The following is a 15692-nucleotide window of genomic DNA, read 5'->3' as shown; positions in this document are numbered from 1 at the left end:
CCGTGCGAAAGGCAGAATGAAAACTATAAACAATGCGATGCCTTTTTACCTAATCCCTCTCGTTATTCTCTCGCATGTTTTGCAATTTTCCACCAGCACTTTTCCGTACGACCCTCCCTTTCCGTAACCCGACAGGAAGCGGAGTGCGATCGGTGCGCTCAAGCTCACACGTACACGGCTATAGCTCAGGCACTCCCCTGCTGTTATGCTGACACTCTCGTTTGGCCACGCGGGCGTGTGTTCGCAGAGATGGCGGATGTGCGTTGTTATTCGGTGAACTAAAAATTTGTCGAATAAATTAGGACTTCGGTCCATTTAACGATGAGCTGCGTCAAAGATATATTGTCACTGAAATGTTTACTTATTACACCGGTTTGATAAAACCATTTCTTCGAAGATTGTTTTTCTACTGTACCGTTGGAAAGATGATCCCAAAGGGAAAAAAACGTATGTATATTGTCCATAGAAGTAAGCTCAAGGTTTTTCTTATGCTTTCTGTATTGCAATCATTATACTACTTGTTGGCAATTCATCTACTATGCAAAACAAATATCGTTCCGTTTGACACTCTGATTGTTCTTTGATACGAAGATTGCTCGATAAGTTTTGAAATATGGCAACACTTATTTCAATACGTTAAGTCTGGCATCAGCATTGTCCAGTTGAGAGTTTTAAATTGTATTTTTTTCATATATACGTATTATTTATTAGAATGAGAATGTCATTTTACATCGTCAAGATTTCAATTCAATAGGTCAGTCTAAAGTGACTTTTCCTGGGTAGATCCAATATCTTTTAGCATCAAAATTTGTTATTATAGCTTATTTCGTTATTGATGAGCTGCTCTAGTTTCATTAAGTTCAATTGATCCAGTAGTTATATCTTCAAATGAAATACTATTGTATAAACTGCATCAGAATTAGAAAAGATGAGTGCTTAAAATATTATTCTATTCTGAATACTACAATACTAAGAATCGTCTCCTATAAATATTTTGTTACTGCTTTAATATTATAATGACAGAGTTTTGTCTTTTGTTGTTTTTTTGTCATGCAGGCTTTGTTATGAATTTTTATATTTTAACTCTATTTTCAAACTAAATAGTGTTAATTTGTACCATTGAGATGTTTGTTTTATAATAAAATTTGTTATTGGTGTGCAAATCACTTCTATCCGGATTTGCTCTATCGTTTATATGAGTACCATCAGGACATGATTTGCCTCCTCAATTCTGTGATTTCTGTTATAGAGAAAATTGCAAACCTGCTTGTCGTGTGGAATGTAGCCGAAAAATTACAAGCTAACTTATTAACTGTTGTACACTTCAGGATAAATTTTAAGATGCTATTCTGAATCCTTTGATGTGTTTTTTTTTTCCTGGTGTAACAAAAACTTGGCCAGATTGGCACCAAGTACAGCATGGCTGGTCTGAATATTTGTTTAATAATTTGGTGCTAAGACAAAGCATGAAATTTCTTTTTATAAGAGGTGTAATCATTTAATGCAGTTAAAAAACTCCATGTAGATTCCTTGTATACGATCCTTGAAGGAGAGATTCTAAATAGAAGTAAAATCTGCAGCTGTAAAATCAGAAGAACTATTAACTTTTATCATTTGAATCGTTTGATTTATTTGATTTATTCGAAAATCAGATGCCAAATACTCTAATTTAGTCTAAGCTTTTGGAACTGATAAATTGTTGTAACAATGTCAGAAGATTTTCAATGTGAGAGCTGAACTATAACCAATTAGTTCTGTGGTACTTGAATACAAAACAAATTTGAGTAATTATTCCTTTTTTTAATTATTCATAAATTAAAGCTGAATTTTTAGTCAATTGGTTTCTCGTCAAAATATTTTGTAGTCGTTTCGCTCTGAAGATGCAGGTATAATATCGAAATTTAGATCGTTAACACAAAATAAATTCTGTGATGAAAAAAAAATTGACCATAAGACCATTCTTGATTTAAAACGATATACATAAATTGTATGAAAACGTTTTCAAATAAAATAAACATTTATTTAAAATTCGGAATCTTATCACTAAATGATCTGAGTCATAGTCTGACTGAGTAATAAGCTCTCCAAGGATGGCTTTTATCGTATCAAAGAACGTTCACTGGTAACTCTTCACACGATTGAATCAGTGCCATCAAAGAGAGACGGATATCATCGCAACAATAAAAACCCGGCATGGCTCATTTAACATAGAATCGACACCAGTCCGAATTCTCTCGATGACATTTCTGAGAATCAAAGGTTAGCACGCTGCTATGGGGATCCTCTCTGAAGCAACAAACGGTCGCCCTTTCTCGTTTCGCGATCCGATTCTATACAGGCAGTTGATAATTGCGATAGAATCATTTTACTATTGCCGCTTATTCTAACTATGTGCATATAACCTTTGTATTAGTTGTGTCTACGAAAATGTCTGTGAATGCTCCGCACAAGGGTTTTGAAATATTGCAACCTAGTATGAGAATCATCAAGTTAAATCATCGATTCGATTTTCTGCGATAATTGTCAACTTACGATTCTCTCTAGGGAAATTCTACACAGCAACGATCATTTTCAGACTGTAAATTTTTTTTAAGGGCGTGAAATATTCAGAGTATGAAGTGTAGCGAAGAAATGTAGCCAAATTCTCTCATGGTTCATGCATTGAGAGACTCGAGTTCTTGTAGCATCTACTACCGGCTTGAAAATGTTGTATACAATATAGATAGCAGCTTCTGTCAAATTTTCGGCAATCACCAACACTGAAGCTCTCAACAAACGTGACTTCGGTCTGGTAGAACCAAGTATCTCGCATAAAAGAAATATGTTTGAAAAGTTATAATTCAATAGTAACCAGTAGAGAGTTGCTTGAATGTAAATTCATTCGACCATTTAGGTATACCGGTTATTTCATAAAGTATGCTTAACATTAAGAACTCCTATTAGGAAAAATAAAGGTAATAATGAATGAAATCCATCTCGATGCTCAACTTTGGTATTGAAAGATGGACAAAATTTCATGTTTGATTTGATTTGTTTCAGTTAGGCAGCACACGAACAAAACGATGTGGCGAAGCGGCATTAGATATTTTTTCATTTACACACAGTTATCGGACAATACCGCAAACATTTGCCTGGTAGATACACTAAAGCAAATGCTTTGTTGCTTAAGAAGCAGAAACAACCAAAACGTAGTCCGAAACAAGACGCATCGATCAGGCCGAGGGTTCGAAAGCTGTACAATACGATTCTTGCTGGAAATTTGAACTGCATAATCATGGACGACGAAACCTACAAATCCTTACGGGACCACAATATTATACGGTGCGAGAAGGGCAAGTGTCAAACCAGTCCGAGACATCGATTGAAGTAGAAAAAATTGGTAAGAAAGCTATGGTCTGGCAAGCAATTTGTAGCTGCGGTAAGATTTCGAAACCCTTCTTCACCACTGCTTCAATGAACAGCGAAATATACATCAAGCAATGTTAACAAAAACGACTTCTACCCACGATTCGAAGCCACAAGGATCCTGTTATCTTCTGGCCAGATCTTGCTTCTTGCCACTACTCGAAATCAACGGTAGAATGGTATACTACCAAAAATGTCACTTTCGTCCCAAAAGACAAGAGTCCACAAAATTGCCTACAACTTCTACCACTTTGAGGAATTTTGGGCGTTAACGAAGGAAACATGTCTCGGCAGCCGAAACCATTCAACAGTTCGAAAAAGATTGGAAAAAGGTGTCAAAACTTGTCGCCAAGAAGTCTGTACGGAATTTAATGAGGAACGTTCGCAAGAAGGTGCGCCAGCTATTCTACAACGGCTAAGTAGCAAATGTTGAGAATAATATTCTGTTGTTGTAGTCTAATATTATCAGTATATCGAATATAATTTGAATATCTAACACTTGTGAATTATTTACAGCGAAATCAAAGTGCGTCCAATTTTTTTGGGACAGTCTTTATAACCTTCCATTTATCTTTATTTTGAATTAATTTCAGTGTAGATATTAAGACAATTGAAGTATTCGACCCATTCCGCGAAATGGCTTTCGTCGAATTGGCTTTCGGCAAAACGGCTCTAGGCCAAATGGTTTTCGGCGAAATGATCCTGATCCGTCTCAAGCAGCAAGGTTTACTATATCAAAGCAGATTTTCTTCTGTCACTATTTCAATAGAAAACATTCGTTGTGTGAAACCCTGACTTGGTCATTTATACACAATTTTTGCCTCCGTATAAGATTTGTCATTTGCTTTTCAATTTGTCATTCTGGAAATGTTTCGTTACATTAGCAATAAGAATTTCTTGAACTCTGTTGAGAAAGACAAGAAATTCATCTTCACTCGATTTTTTAAGAACGAGCATTTCAATTTAAAACATTCAAATGATTTTTTTAAAACATTAATAAACTTTTAATGCATTATAATACTATTGGCGCCATTCAACTTATAATGATCCAAAGAGAAAAGAACTTAAAGTTAGACAGAACATTTGAATGATCATTTTAAATAATTGTTCTTGTAGTAAAAAGGATTTTACTTGGCCAAGTCAGGAGCGCAAAAATTAATTGTTAGATATTCTTATGGAGACACACAACGTCCACGTCATGGAACATTTCGACGTCCAGTACGTGAGTAATATCCGGCTTAAGAAATTCTTCTCTTCTTGTCCCAGTTCGCGAGATTCTTACTTGTCGTGACCTTCCTTACATGAAACTTCTTTATCATTTCATAAAGACAATTGTAGTTTCAATTTAATAATTGAGCCTTTTAAGACTTAGTTCTGATTCCGACTGTGTCCATTAGTTCATCCAATAGCTAAATTTGAATAGAAATGATGTAATGATACAAAAAAAACTCGAAATAGTTATGAAATTATCAACAAAGTGTTTAAAAATAACACCTTATTTTGTAATTCATAGCATTTCGTTTGGTTTAAATAATATTATTGAGCAGATTGAATAATAAATGACGAAATACCTAATAAGATATTTAAAAAATAAGAGGATACATTATTTAAGGATAAGAATTGTATAAAAAAAAAAGAAATTTTTAAATTAATTTTTGTGGCAACCATAGTTGATTATTCGTCTGAATCGTATTTAATACTGTGACATTGTGTTAGGTTCACGGCACCATTATACTATTTAAAATCTTCCTACCCAAATTGTACGTAGATCATAAAACGTATTCTAAATTCGTTTAGTTATCATCGATTGAAGCGTATTAGAGAAAGTTCCTGAAGGATTCCAGAGCGTAGCCTATTGATTATAATCGATATTTGTTCATAAACATTACTTGGGAAATGAAAAAAAAACAATGCATTCCTTGAATTCATTAGTATTTTAGTCATCCGATAAATCTTCCAAGACAACCGTGAAAGGTCTATTGGATTTAACGTCATTTAACAGATCGGCTGAAAAGTTCGTATCGTTTCTATGAGAGGACGCCACTAAAATTAAATCCATACCATTTTCAGTTAGTACCAACCTTCGAACGATACGTGTATGAATTTGACAGCTGTCTGATTATTAGTTTGTGAGATATTGCATTTTGAGTGAAGCTACTTTTGTTATTGTGACCAAAATGGAAAAAAAGGAATTTCGTGTGTTAATGAAACGCTACTTTTTGATGAAAAAAAGTGCCGCCGATACCAAAAAATGGCTTGATGAGTGTTATCCAGACTCTGCACCGGGCGAAGTAACAATTCGTAAGTGGTTTGCAAAATTTCGTACTGGTCATATGAACACCGAAGACTATGAACGCAGTGGACGTCCAAAAGAGGCTATTACCGATGAAAATGTGAAAAAAATCCACAAAATGATTTTCAATGACCGTAAAGTGAAGTTGATCGAGATAGCTGACACCCTAAAGATATCAAAGGAACGTGTTGGACATATTATTCACGAATATTTGGACATGAGAAAGCTTTGTGCAAAATGGGTGCCGCGTGAGCTCACAATCGATCAAAAACAACAACGAAAAACCATGCTGAAATTGAACGAATTGGGCTTCGAATTGCTCCCTCATCCACCGTATTCTCCAGATTTGGCCCCCAGTGACTTTTTCCTGTTCGCAGACCTCAAGAAAATGCTCGCTGGTAAAAAAAAATAGAAGCAATGAAGAGGTAATCGCTGAAACTGAGGCCTATTTTGAGGCAAAGGACAAATCGTACTACAAAAATGGTATCGAAAAGTTGGAAGATCGCTATAACCGCTGTATCGCCTCTGATGGCAATTATGTTGAATAATAAAAACGAATTTTGGCAAAAAAATGTGTGTTTCTATTAAACGATACGAACTTTTCAGCCGAACTGTTATATTTGAAGCTTCTCAAACAAAGGCTCTGGAGCAGGGTTGCGAACGGTACTGGAGAATGACACGAAACAGCAGACATTCAAACCGCGCAAATGACAGCAGTCGCCGATTGTACTTCGCCGCGACTGCTGGAGATGAAAAATGTCATAGGTCTCATGACATTTTTGCCTTTCTCATATAGAAAGGTTATGCAATCACTTGAAAAACTGACTAGTGAAAATTGGCCCGGAGGGCCAAGTTTCATATACCATTCGACTCAGTTCATCGAGCTGAGCAATGTCTGTGTGTGTGTATGTATGTGTGTGTGTGTGTGTGTGTATATGTCAAATAATCTCACTAGGTTTTCTCGGAGATGGCTGAACCGATTTTGACAAACTAGGATTCAAATGAAAGGTTTCATGAATTTCATCCGGATCCGACTTCCGGTTCCGGAATTATAGGGTAAAGTGTGTTCAATATTGTACACCGTCACTTAACCGGCGAAGCAAAAAACGTGAAAATTTTTCTAAACTGGTCTCAAAACTACACAAATCGATAGTCATTATCAGTAGGCAACTAAACAAACCGATTCCGGCTATGCTGGTTCCCGGTATCCGGTTCCGAAAGTACCAGAAATAGTGGTCATATGTACCAAAATGGATCTCACTCACTTTTCTCAGCGATGGTTTGACCGATTTCCACAAACTTAGATTCAAATGAAAGGTCTCGTGGTCCCGTACGGAATTCCTGAATTTCATCCGGATCCGACTTCCGGTTCCGGCATTATAGGGTAAAGTGTGTTCAATATTGTACACCGTCACTTAAACCGGTGAAACAAAAGTCGTGAAAATTTTTCTAAACTGGTCTCAAAACTACACAAATCGATAGTCATTATCAGTAGGCAACTAAACAAATCGATTTTGGTTATCCTGGTTTCCTGTATCCGGTTCCGAAAGTACCGGAAATAGTGGTCATATATACCAAAATGGATCTTACTCACTTTCGTCAGCGATGGTTTGACCAATTTCCACAAACTTAGATTCAAATGAAAGGTCTCCCGGTCCCATACGAAATTCCTGAATTTCATCCGGATCCGACTTCCGAATCCGGAGTTATAGGGTGCGTATTAGAAGAGTTTGTGTGTCATGTTAGTTGGTGGCCGTACGAACCGACTTCGATTATACCGGTTCTTGGGTTCCGGTGCCGGAAGTGCATATAATAGTGAACCCATTTCGTTTTCTTAAGGATGGCTTGCGCAATCAAAGCACTGTTTTATTCTGTATTTTATGCATAAACAATCACTTGGTTTCCTTTAAAAATCGAAGAGAAATTTTTTGAATAGAATGCCACAATATTATATGTACATGAGAAAGGCATCATCACACCACTAGGTGGATTAAAACAGGTTTTTCTCGTGAATGTCGCCGTTTGCTCTCATCGATAGCTGTTCTAATCTTTTCAATCTGAGAATGGCTAGCCACAATAAACAGCAGCTCCTTCCAATTTCAACAACTTTCGAGAGACAGTCGCCAACAAGGGTTAACTTTGAAATTCGTTTTATGTCGATTCTCATGAGGTGTAGGGGGACATGCACAAGAAAGTCTTGCTTCCCAATGCAGACGGTTTTTTTGTGTATCCTTACGTGTTTTGTTTCTCTGCACTTCCGTTGGAAGGAAGCGGTTCAGTGAGAAAAGCAAAGTGAATGCTCTGACTTCCAGAATTTGGATGCACTTTTTCGATCAAACAATTAAACCCCGTTGAGCATGAACCAGAATTGTAGAAGTAATAGGAGCGCAAAACTTATTATCTCTGCTGTAAGATTTCTTGCCTTTGCGTCATATCAGAAAGGCAAAAGCTGCACTCCTGATACTTCGTGTATGAAATTTTTGTAAATAATTGTAATATTTTTGAAACATCTGCATGAACAAGCTTTGTGAATGAATTTTTTCAAAACTGAACCGGTAATAAAAGCACCGCCGTTCGCATTAAATTTATCGCCACAGATCAATCACAGCGGATATAACAGTCTCGTTATGAAAATGTCATGACATTTTGAGCTCGTGACATTCTCGAAACCCGTGACCAAAAATGAACAAAGCAGCTACTTATCCAGTATGTACCTACACTACCACAAAGCAAACGTGGTGGCTTTGACTGCTGTGAGAGAGTGCGACGAAATTAACTGCTCTCAATGTTGCTGTCGTGTGTCGTGGCTCTCATGATTGCGCCAAGCTCTCGTGTCATTGCGAGTTGGCTACTGTTGAACGTAGCAGCTGCGCATATCGTTGGCAGTGACTGTCTTATGCTTGGCAACAGTATAAAAAAATGTCAAATTTTTGCACCCCTGCTCTGGAGAATGCGTTTCGGATCTTCCAATCCATCCACCAAGACTCGACATTCTCCGATTTGATATGAGACTTTCTTGCAGATCACCATTGACTTGAGATTGGAGATTACCATGGTCACTGGACTGGAGGTACAGATTGTAGGAATGAAGGAATTTAAGAAATTAGGATGCCCTTTCGCCGAAAGTCATCATATTATAATTTTTTGGGTGTTTTCTATGTCTCCTGGATGATTGATGTGGCGCAGCCACATAACCGAAGCAAATATGGCTCGGCCCCACAAAGCCGCCGTGGCGACGCCAGCTGAGTTGGTCGCCGACCTGCTGTCGGAAGCATACAAACCAGTAACCGCCTCGTTTTTCCAGTATACTTCAAGCTAGGTTTCTTTGCTTCAGTTAGACCACAAACATTTGCCTGGTAGATACACCTCTGTGATTGCTTTAATGTTTAGTAGCTAATAATTCTTTGACCTAACTTTTGAGATAGACGAAAATCGATAACAGGCTAAAACACATCCACGCACAATAGCTGTCAAAAATGACTGGACATTCAAAATGGACGGAATTGTCAACATAAGTGAGAGTCATGAGTATCAACATGACGCCACCAAACAATCAAAAATCAAGCATACGAAGCCCGTGTTAATTCAAAACAAAAATTCTCGTAATTGACACATAATTATTTAATATGTTTCGTGAAATAGCATCACCTTTACGTTTGCTTAGCGGTTTATATTGAACTGCTGAGACTTGTTACAAAGGTAATGATAAGTCAAAGATGGAATGTAAAAAATTAATATAGAAAAAAAGTGTTTAAAAACTAGTAAGTAAAATAAAGTAGCTAATTTTAAAGATTTTTTTTTAAGATTTTTAAATAAAAACTTTTCGAGCATCCTCTCAATTTTAACAGAACCAGAAGTGGAACCTTAAAGCTGCTTTTAACATCATTTGGGGATTTTGTACCTAGTGGGTAGCCAGTTTGTGCAAAGTTCACCTGACTTATTTTATGTTTTTACGTTTCGTCTTCGACTCATGAGTGCATCAGCAGATTATGTTGAACTGCTGATGCAAACCCCCGGATCAACATAATTCGCTGAGCAGACGTAAAGTTAATGCATTTCGCAAAACACTTGTTTGCGCCGAAGCACTATGTATGCAATGATGAGTCGAAGACGGAACGTAAAAACATGCTTTTAACACAGAAAACAGATATACAGCCTGTATGATACATATGAACTGTGTGTAAAATTTGCTCTATCAGCGTGGCGAACAGTTGCAGATGTCACAACGATCGATATGAGGTGCCACCACGATTCGAGTGCTGCTTTCACATGAGACACAGTTTCGGGTGCAACATTCACTTCATACTAGATTTTTGTTTTGCTGATGGTTAGAATGACAAGTTTGTTTTTGTTTTATTCCGATCAAATTCACGTGTGATTTATACGACATTGCCATCAACACTGAGGGAAATCGTGTGATAAGTGTTAAAATTGTTGTAATTGGAATATCGCGGTGAACAGTCGAGTAGGTGGCAGTAGTGTTTCCAATGTATAGCAAATTTGAAATTTTCAACGCATTTTGAAAAATTGAGCCTGTATATTGGTTATCTGTGCTTTTAACAACCTTCCAGCGGTGAAAGTAGTTGATTGACACTCTAAAAAGATCTTTCAGACAATTATTGTATCAATTTTGAGGTCCTTGAAGGCTGGAATCGAAATTAATAATGTTTAAAAACGAATATAGTTTCACGGAAGTAGGAAAGTATAGCACCCTTATTATATCTTTTAAGAAGCACCAATTAAAATTTCATTTCTCATTAAAACTAACATTTTTTATGTTTCAAGAAATAATTCAACCTTTCAATTTCAGTTCGCAACTACAGCATTGAATGCAGTGAAGGGACTGTTAAAAGAATACCAGATTCTGGTCTACGTGGTTTAAGAACGGTTCCTAAGTCGGTGCAAAACATTTCCTTCCCCAACTAGTAGAACTGCTTTACCATTGCGCTGTCATGGGAGTGTTAAGAAACAGGAGCAACAAGATGAAGTATAAGGTCGGTGCCCAAGTAACAATTCGAATGCCTTATGGTTTTGATTATAATTTATAGGAGTTTTGTAATTGATTTTTCAATCAATTGTCTGTTCTATGACAACTATAGGGGAAGATGTTCGATTGCCGGCAGTGTTCGGTTGCCGGCACCCCACCGTAACAGAAAGCAGATAGCCGCATTCCGACAAATGTCATGTGTGTGTGATAGCAGCACGTTCTTTTTGTGCCAATTACCAAAGCAAACAGACGCTTGTACTTTTTGCTACGCTCAAAACAAATTTTAATTGCGTTAAAATCAACACAAAAGTTTTTTCTTACCTTTTTTATAGTATCATAAAATGAAAAGCATCAATCGAAAAGGTGAATGGATTGAATATTTATGAGGTGAAATCGATCTATTTCGTGATTTAATACCGGATGCAATGCTACCGGCACCCCATTTATTTCGACAAATCGTGAAAAATTGTTAGTGATATGCAGGCTGCTGTCGAGACAAAGCAAGCCAAAGTTTCGGCCAAACATTTAGCTGCTCATACAGCAGATGCTCCGGCTAAGAAAAAACGTGGAAACCGGATAAATCAACACCAAAGGAACCACCATCCAAATCATCGACTAAGAGAGCCAAGGTGAAGTCACCATCAGACAATGAAGACTTTTGTCCAAAACGCTTAAAAACAAAAAAAAACTGTATTTTTTTAATAACTGCAGTATTTACATATATTCTTCCATCCATGAAATTTCTTAGAGTGCCGGTAACCGAACACCTTTTTTGAAATGGCCAAAATTTATCACTTTACTAAATTGATAATAATTTTTTTTTCAATCGATTGAATCATCTTAGTTTCTTATTCAGTTGTTAACTAGGAACTTTATCTTTCCATTGATGTATAGATGTCCGCATAATGTAGTCAGAAATTATAAGCTTAATAGAAAAGGGTACCGGTAACCGAACACTCTCCCTTAATAAGTGTCTCTTTTGACAAGTAATATCATAGTTTTTATAGCTTCTATAAAACCCTTTACCTAGTCTAACAACTGGACTAAAAATAAAAAAAATTATACTAGAATAAAACCATGCAAACGCTCTCAATATTGCTTTCAAACATTTTCTTTAAAACATTATTGTCAGTTAAATTATTTCATAAATCTAGTTTTGTGTGTGTGCATGTTCATTGGATGACAGTTTCAGAGCAAATTTAAGGGTTCTAAAGAACATTTATGACACATTTGTTGTGGGCTACTTGACTTATTGCTTCTTATGTTAAGTGTAATTTGCATTAAAGAAAATTTCATGGCCGCCATTATGATGTTCTATACCGTAGCATTTATTGACATGAAATAAACTTCGAAATGCAAAAACGAGGAAATATGATGGACTTTCATGATTCATTTTCAGAACGTATGTACAAGTTTTAACACCACGAAATAGTTCTATACAAAAATGACGATGAATCACAAAAAATAATTTTCATAAATCATGGAGACTTTCGCAAAAACCGCCTTTATTTCAAGGCGATTAGTTATAATTCTTGTTTTTATCCATACATTCACGATAAAAATAAAAGCGCATGAAGTTTTTACGTTCAAACTCGTAATTAAAATGTAATATATTCTTACTGATTGCTCTCAAAGCAGACAAGACACACACATAGCCATGAAAAATATTATCAAAACGATTGTTTATTCATAGCGGAATTCATTCCATCCGAATAAATTTAATTTTGCTCGTAAAGCTGGTTTCAAAATTTTCTTGAATTTGGAGTTTTAACGCAGGTTTATGCTGATTCTTCACTTTGCTTTATAAACCTTATGAGGAATGTTCCACTTGGCAGGAACATGCTCTTATAGAGGTTTTTAGTAGGATTTCGTTGAGTTTAAAGCTTTAATGCAAAATTTATTATGTACAGGGTCCGGCACTCGAAGTGTAACCAATTAAAAAGGTCATAAATTCAGTTTGGAAAATTACTTTTACTTAATTCAAAGTACAAAATGTGTAAAAATATTACAAAATTCAGAATCAATTCATATTTGCTCGATATGACCACCTTTTGCCTTGACTTGATGACTTGAGAGAGCGAAGGAGTTGCTTCGTTTGGCCGAATGTGACTTGCAGGTATTTTGGCCCACTCGCGGACAATAACTTTTTTCAGCGCCTCGAGACTGGTGTATCTTTTAGTTCGGACTTTGCTCTCCAAAATGGCCCAAAGAGAATAATCCATTGGATTCGCATCTGGTGAATTCGAGAGCCATTGTGTGGACGTGATGAAGTTCGGAACGTTGTTTTTCATACATTCTTGGTTCACTCGAGCTTTGTGAGACGGTGCCGAGTCCTGCTGAAACGTCCATGGTCTGCCACCGAAATGTTTGTCTGCCCACGGCTTCAAAGCAACCTCCAGAATACTTTCCCGATAATATGTCGCATTTACCTTGACGCCAGGCTCGATGAAAACGATTGGAGAGCGCCCATCTGCGGTTACAGCGGCCCAAACCATTATCTGTTGCGGGTGCTGCCTCCTGGTGGCTCGATGGCAATCGATGACTCAAATTCTCGTATGAACGGTCGGTCAAGTAAACCCTATCGTTTTGAGAGTTTACGAATTGCTCAATTGGAAAAATTTTCTCGTCAGAAAACACAATGTTCGGAAATTGACCGCATTCGGCCAAACGAAGCAACTCCTTCGCTCTCTCAAGTCATCAAGTCAAGGCAAAAGGTGGTCATATCGAGCAAAAGTGAATTGATTCTGAATTTTGCATTATTATTACACATTTTGTACTTTGAATTAAGTAAAAGTAATTTTCCAAACTGAATTTATGGCCTTTTTAATTGGTTACACTTCGAGTGCCGGACCCTGTAGCATTGAAGACAGCTACAAGTATTTATTAATATTAAAGATGTTACTTAGGTGTATCGTATTATTTGGTAACATTTTAAACTTTCCTTTCAGTGTGAATCCATATCTCAAGTAATATTCTTAATCATAAATCTTTTTCACTGTGACCATTCTTCTAACTCTCAGCCCTCGATCATTTTAGGAACATCGAATAAAACCGATGGAAAATATTTTTACAGATGAATTTTATGTTAGGGTATTGTTTTGATCACGCTTGCACATCCACCATTTTTGCGAACACCGCACGCCACTTGTGATGTGCCACACCATCACGTAGTGTGAAATTTATCACGCTGCGTACTACTACTATTCTTTCTCTTCTTCACTAACAATTGTGACACCAACTGGACTTCGGGGGGACGGCGACAGTCGTCTTATCTGGTACCATTAAATTGTCACTTTCCTTCTTTGTTGTGGCACTGCCGAATCCCAGCACGTCTCCGGTGGTTTCACCATCAGATGAATTAAAGTTTCTTAGCACTAAAATCACTCACACACACCCCCATCGCTTTCCTGTCAGGTTCCACACGGTTCCTTATTTATTGGCAAATAACAACATAAACTGCAACCATGCCGTTTACCTATTTGTTTCTCCACTTGCCCACCACTTAGCTTTCAGTGATAGAAAATTAACACTTTCGATCGTTTTGTTTTTCGCACACCTCACAAGCGAACCGAGGGAAAAAATTACATACCAGCGCTGGAAAATATGAGCAAACAGAAGATCTCACACACGTAGAGAGTAGCAAAACTCTAGAGTTTGTTGTTCTTTCCCTGCTCGAAGGTATTCTGCTTCTGACCCTCCTGCCAGTATAGGATTTAGTACGAATTTTCCACCGCACGCTTCAACGTATGACTTGCTTGTGATAGCACTGCACGAGAGTGTCGTGTGTTGCCACCGGGAAGGAAGAGAGAAAACTGAAAAATCGTGTCCCTCACTCGAGTTGCGAAAGTTTGCCTGCCAGCCTGCTTTGCTGCCTTTGGGCTAGAAGCCGACACCACGAGACGGACCGCGGTAATCTCAAACATTATTCACTCCTCACTCACTGCTAAATCACGGTCCGTGCGGAAAAGCGACCGAAGAGGTTTTTCGCAATCACCCATTCTCCCGTTCCGTTTACACGGTTCTCACTCTCACATTTCACCGCCACAGATGGGTACATACATACTTGGGAGGAAACAGGAATGGGTTTTCTCGCCATGAGGTGCACGCATACTGTGCCGTTTGGTGATGTTGCGGTGGGTGGGTTTGAATGGTAGGGTGGTACATATTTCGATAAGTTTTAGATCATGAATATTTCTTGTTGTATCTAACGTATCAACAAAATTTTTTGCTACATGTCAAATAATTCAAAATATAATAGTAATAGAGGAAATTGTTATAAAGCGCCCCTGCTGGCCCTTCCTTTTTTAAGTATGCAAGACCAGTGCTGTAAAACTTCATTCAATTCAATTGAAACTGAATGTGGAACACATAGACGATCTCTCTAATTCAGTAAACTTCACTCTCTGACACACACAATTTTTGCTGACGGCCCGAACGGGCAGCATTCAGTTCATCACTCGTTTCTCTTCAATCGAGGCTCAGTTTAACCACCGTCAGTTGATCTCTTGAAGTAACAAAATATCTCTTTCAATAGTGTGAGAGCGGCCTTCAAATGAGGTTCATGTAAACATTCGAATTGGTTCAAGATAATAGATGAAAGACAAACCAGGCAGCTGAAATATCAATCACATAATACACATAAATTAATTGTTTCCTCCTTCAGTTTTCATTTTTAATACTTTACCCCATTTAAAATTCCATTCGTTCGAATTTGCTTACTACCAAGAGCGAAGGCAATGAAGCAGGTAGACTACTTGGCACTCGAAACTGAGCGAGAAAAACTTCAAATGACTAGGTACGATTAATCAACTGACGATGAATTCCGGGAGCTTCACTTGAAAATGGCAGCAAAAATCAAATGAATTAGTAGGGATATGCTGACGGTCAGCGGCCAGAAATTTCATTTTCATCTTATATTATTCGATTGAAAATGAAATTTTACTGCACTGTGCAAGACTTTTCTACACAAAAGTTTTATCACTACTGTTAGTCTTTTCCTATGATCTT

General features: G+C 37.3%; 1 protein-coding gene and 1 long non-coding RNA gene across 7 annotated transcripts in view; one reads left to right on the top strand and one right to left on the bottom strand.

The window, feature by feature from the left end:
- Nucleotides 1–10865, top strand: part of LOC131426896 (uncharacterized) — a 55221-nt gene extending 44356 nt beyond the window's left edge. The window contains exons 2-3 of the long non-coding RNA XR_009229207.1: nucleotides 10509–10692; nucleotides 10747–10865. This is a non-coding gene — a long non-coding RNA (uncharacterized LOC131426896). The remainder of the gene's footprint in view (nucleotides 1–10508; nucleotides 10693–10746) is intronic.
- Nucleotides 1–14600, bottom strand: part of LOC131426895 (WSCD family member AAEL009094) — a 116625-nt gene extending 102025 nt beyond the window's left edge. For 2 of the 6 annotated variants that reach the window (XM_058589649.1, XM_058589650.1), the window contains exon 1: nucleotides 14161–14600. The gene's annotated coding sequence lies outside the window, so the exon portion shown is untranslated. Of the gene's footprint in view, nucleotides 1–49; nucleotides 1876–14160 lie in introns of those variants that run through there. The other 4 variants (XM_058589652.1, XM_058589654.1, XM_058589653.1 and 1 more) reach the window with 3 other exon arrangements.
- Between the last annotated feature and the right edge of the window lie 1092 nt (nucleotides 14601–15692).

Source organism: Malaya genurostris, chromosome 2, assembly GCF_030247185.1.
Source record: "Malaya genurostris strain Urasoe2022 chromosome 2, Malgen_1.1, whole genome shotgun sequence".
NCBI lineage: Eukaryota > Metazoa > Arthropoda > Insecta > Diptera > Culicidae > Malaya > Malaya genurostris.
The sequence above is the reverse complement of the archived record's forward strand: the minus strand, read 5'-3'. Positions and strand labels throughout refer to the sequence as shown.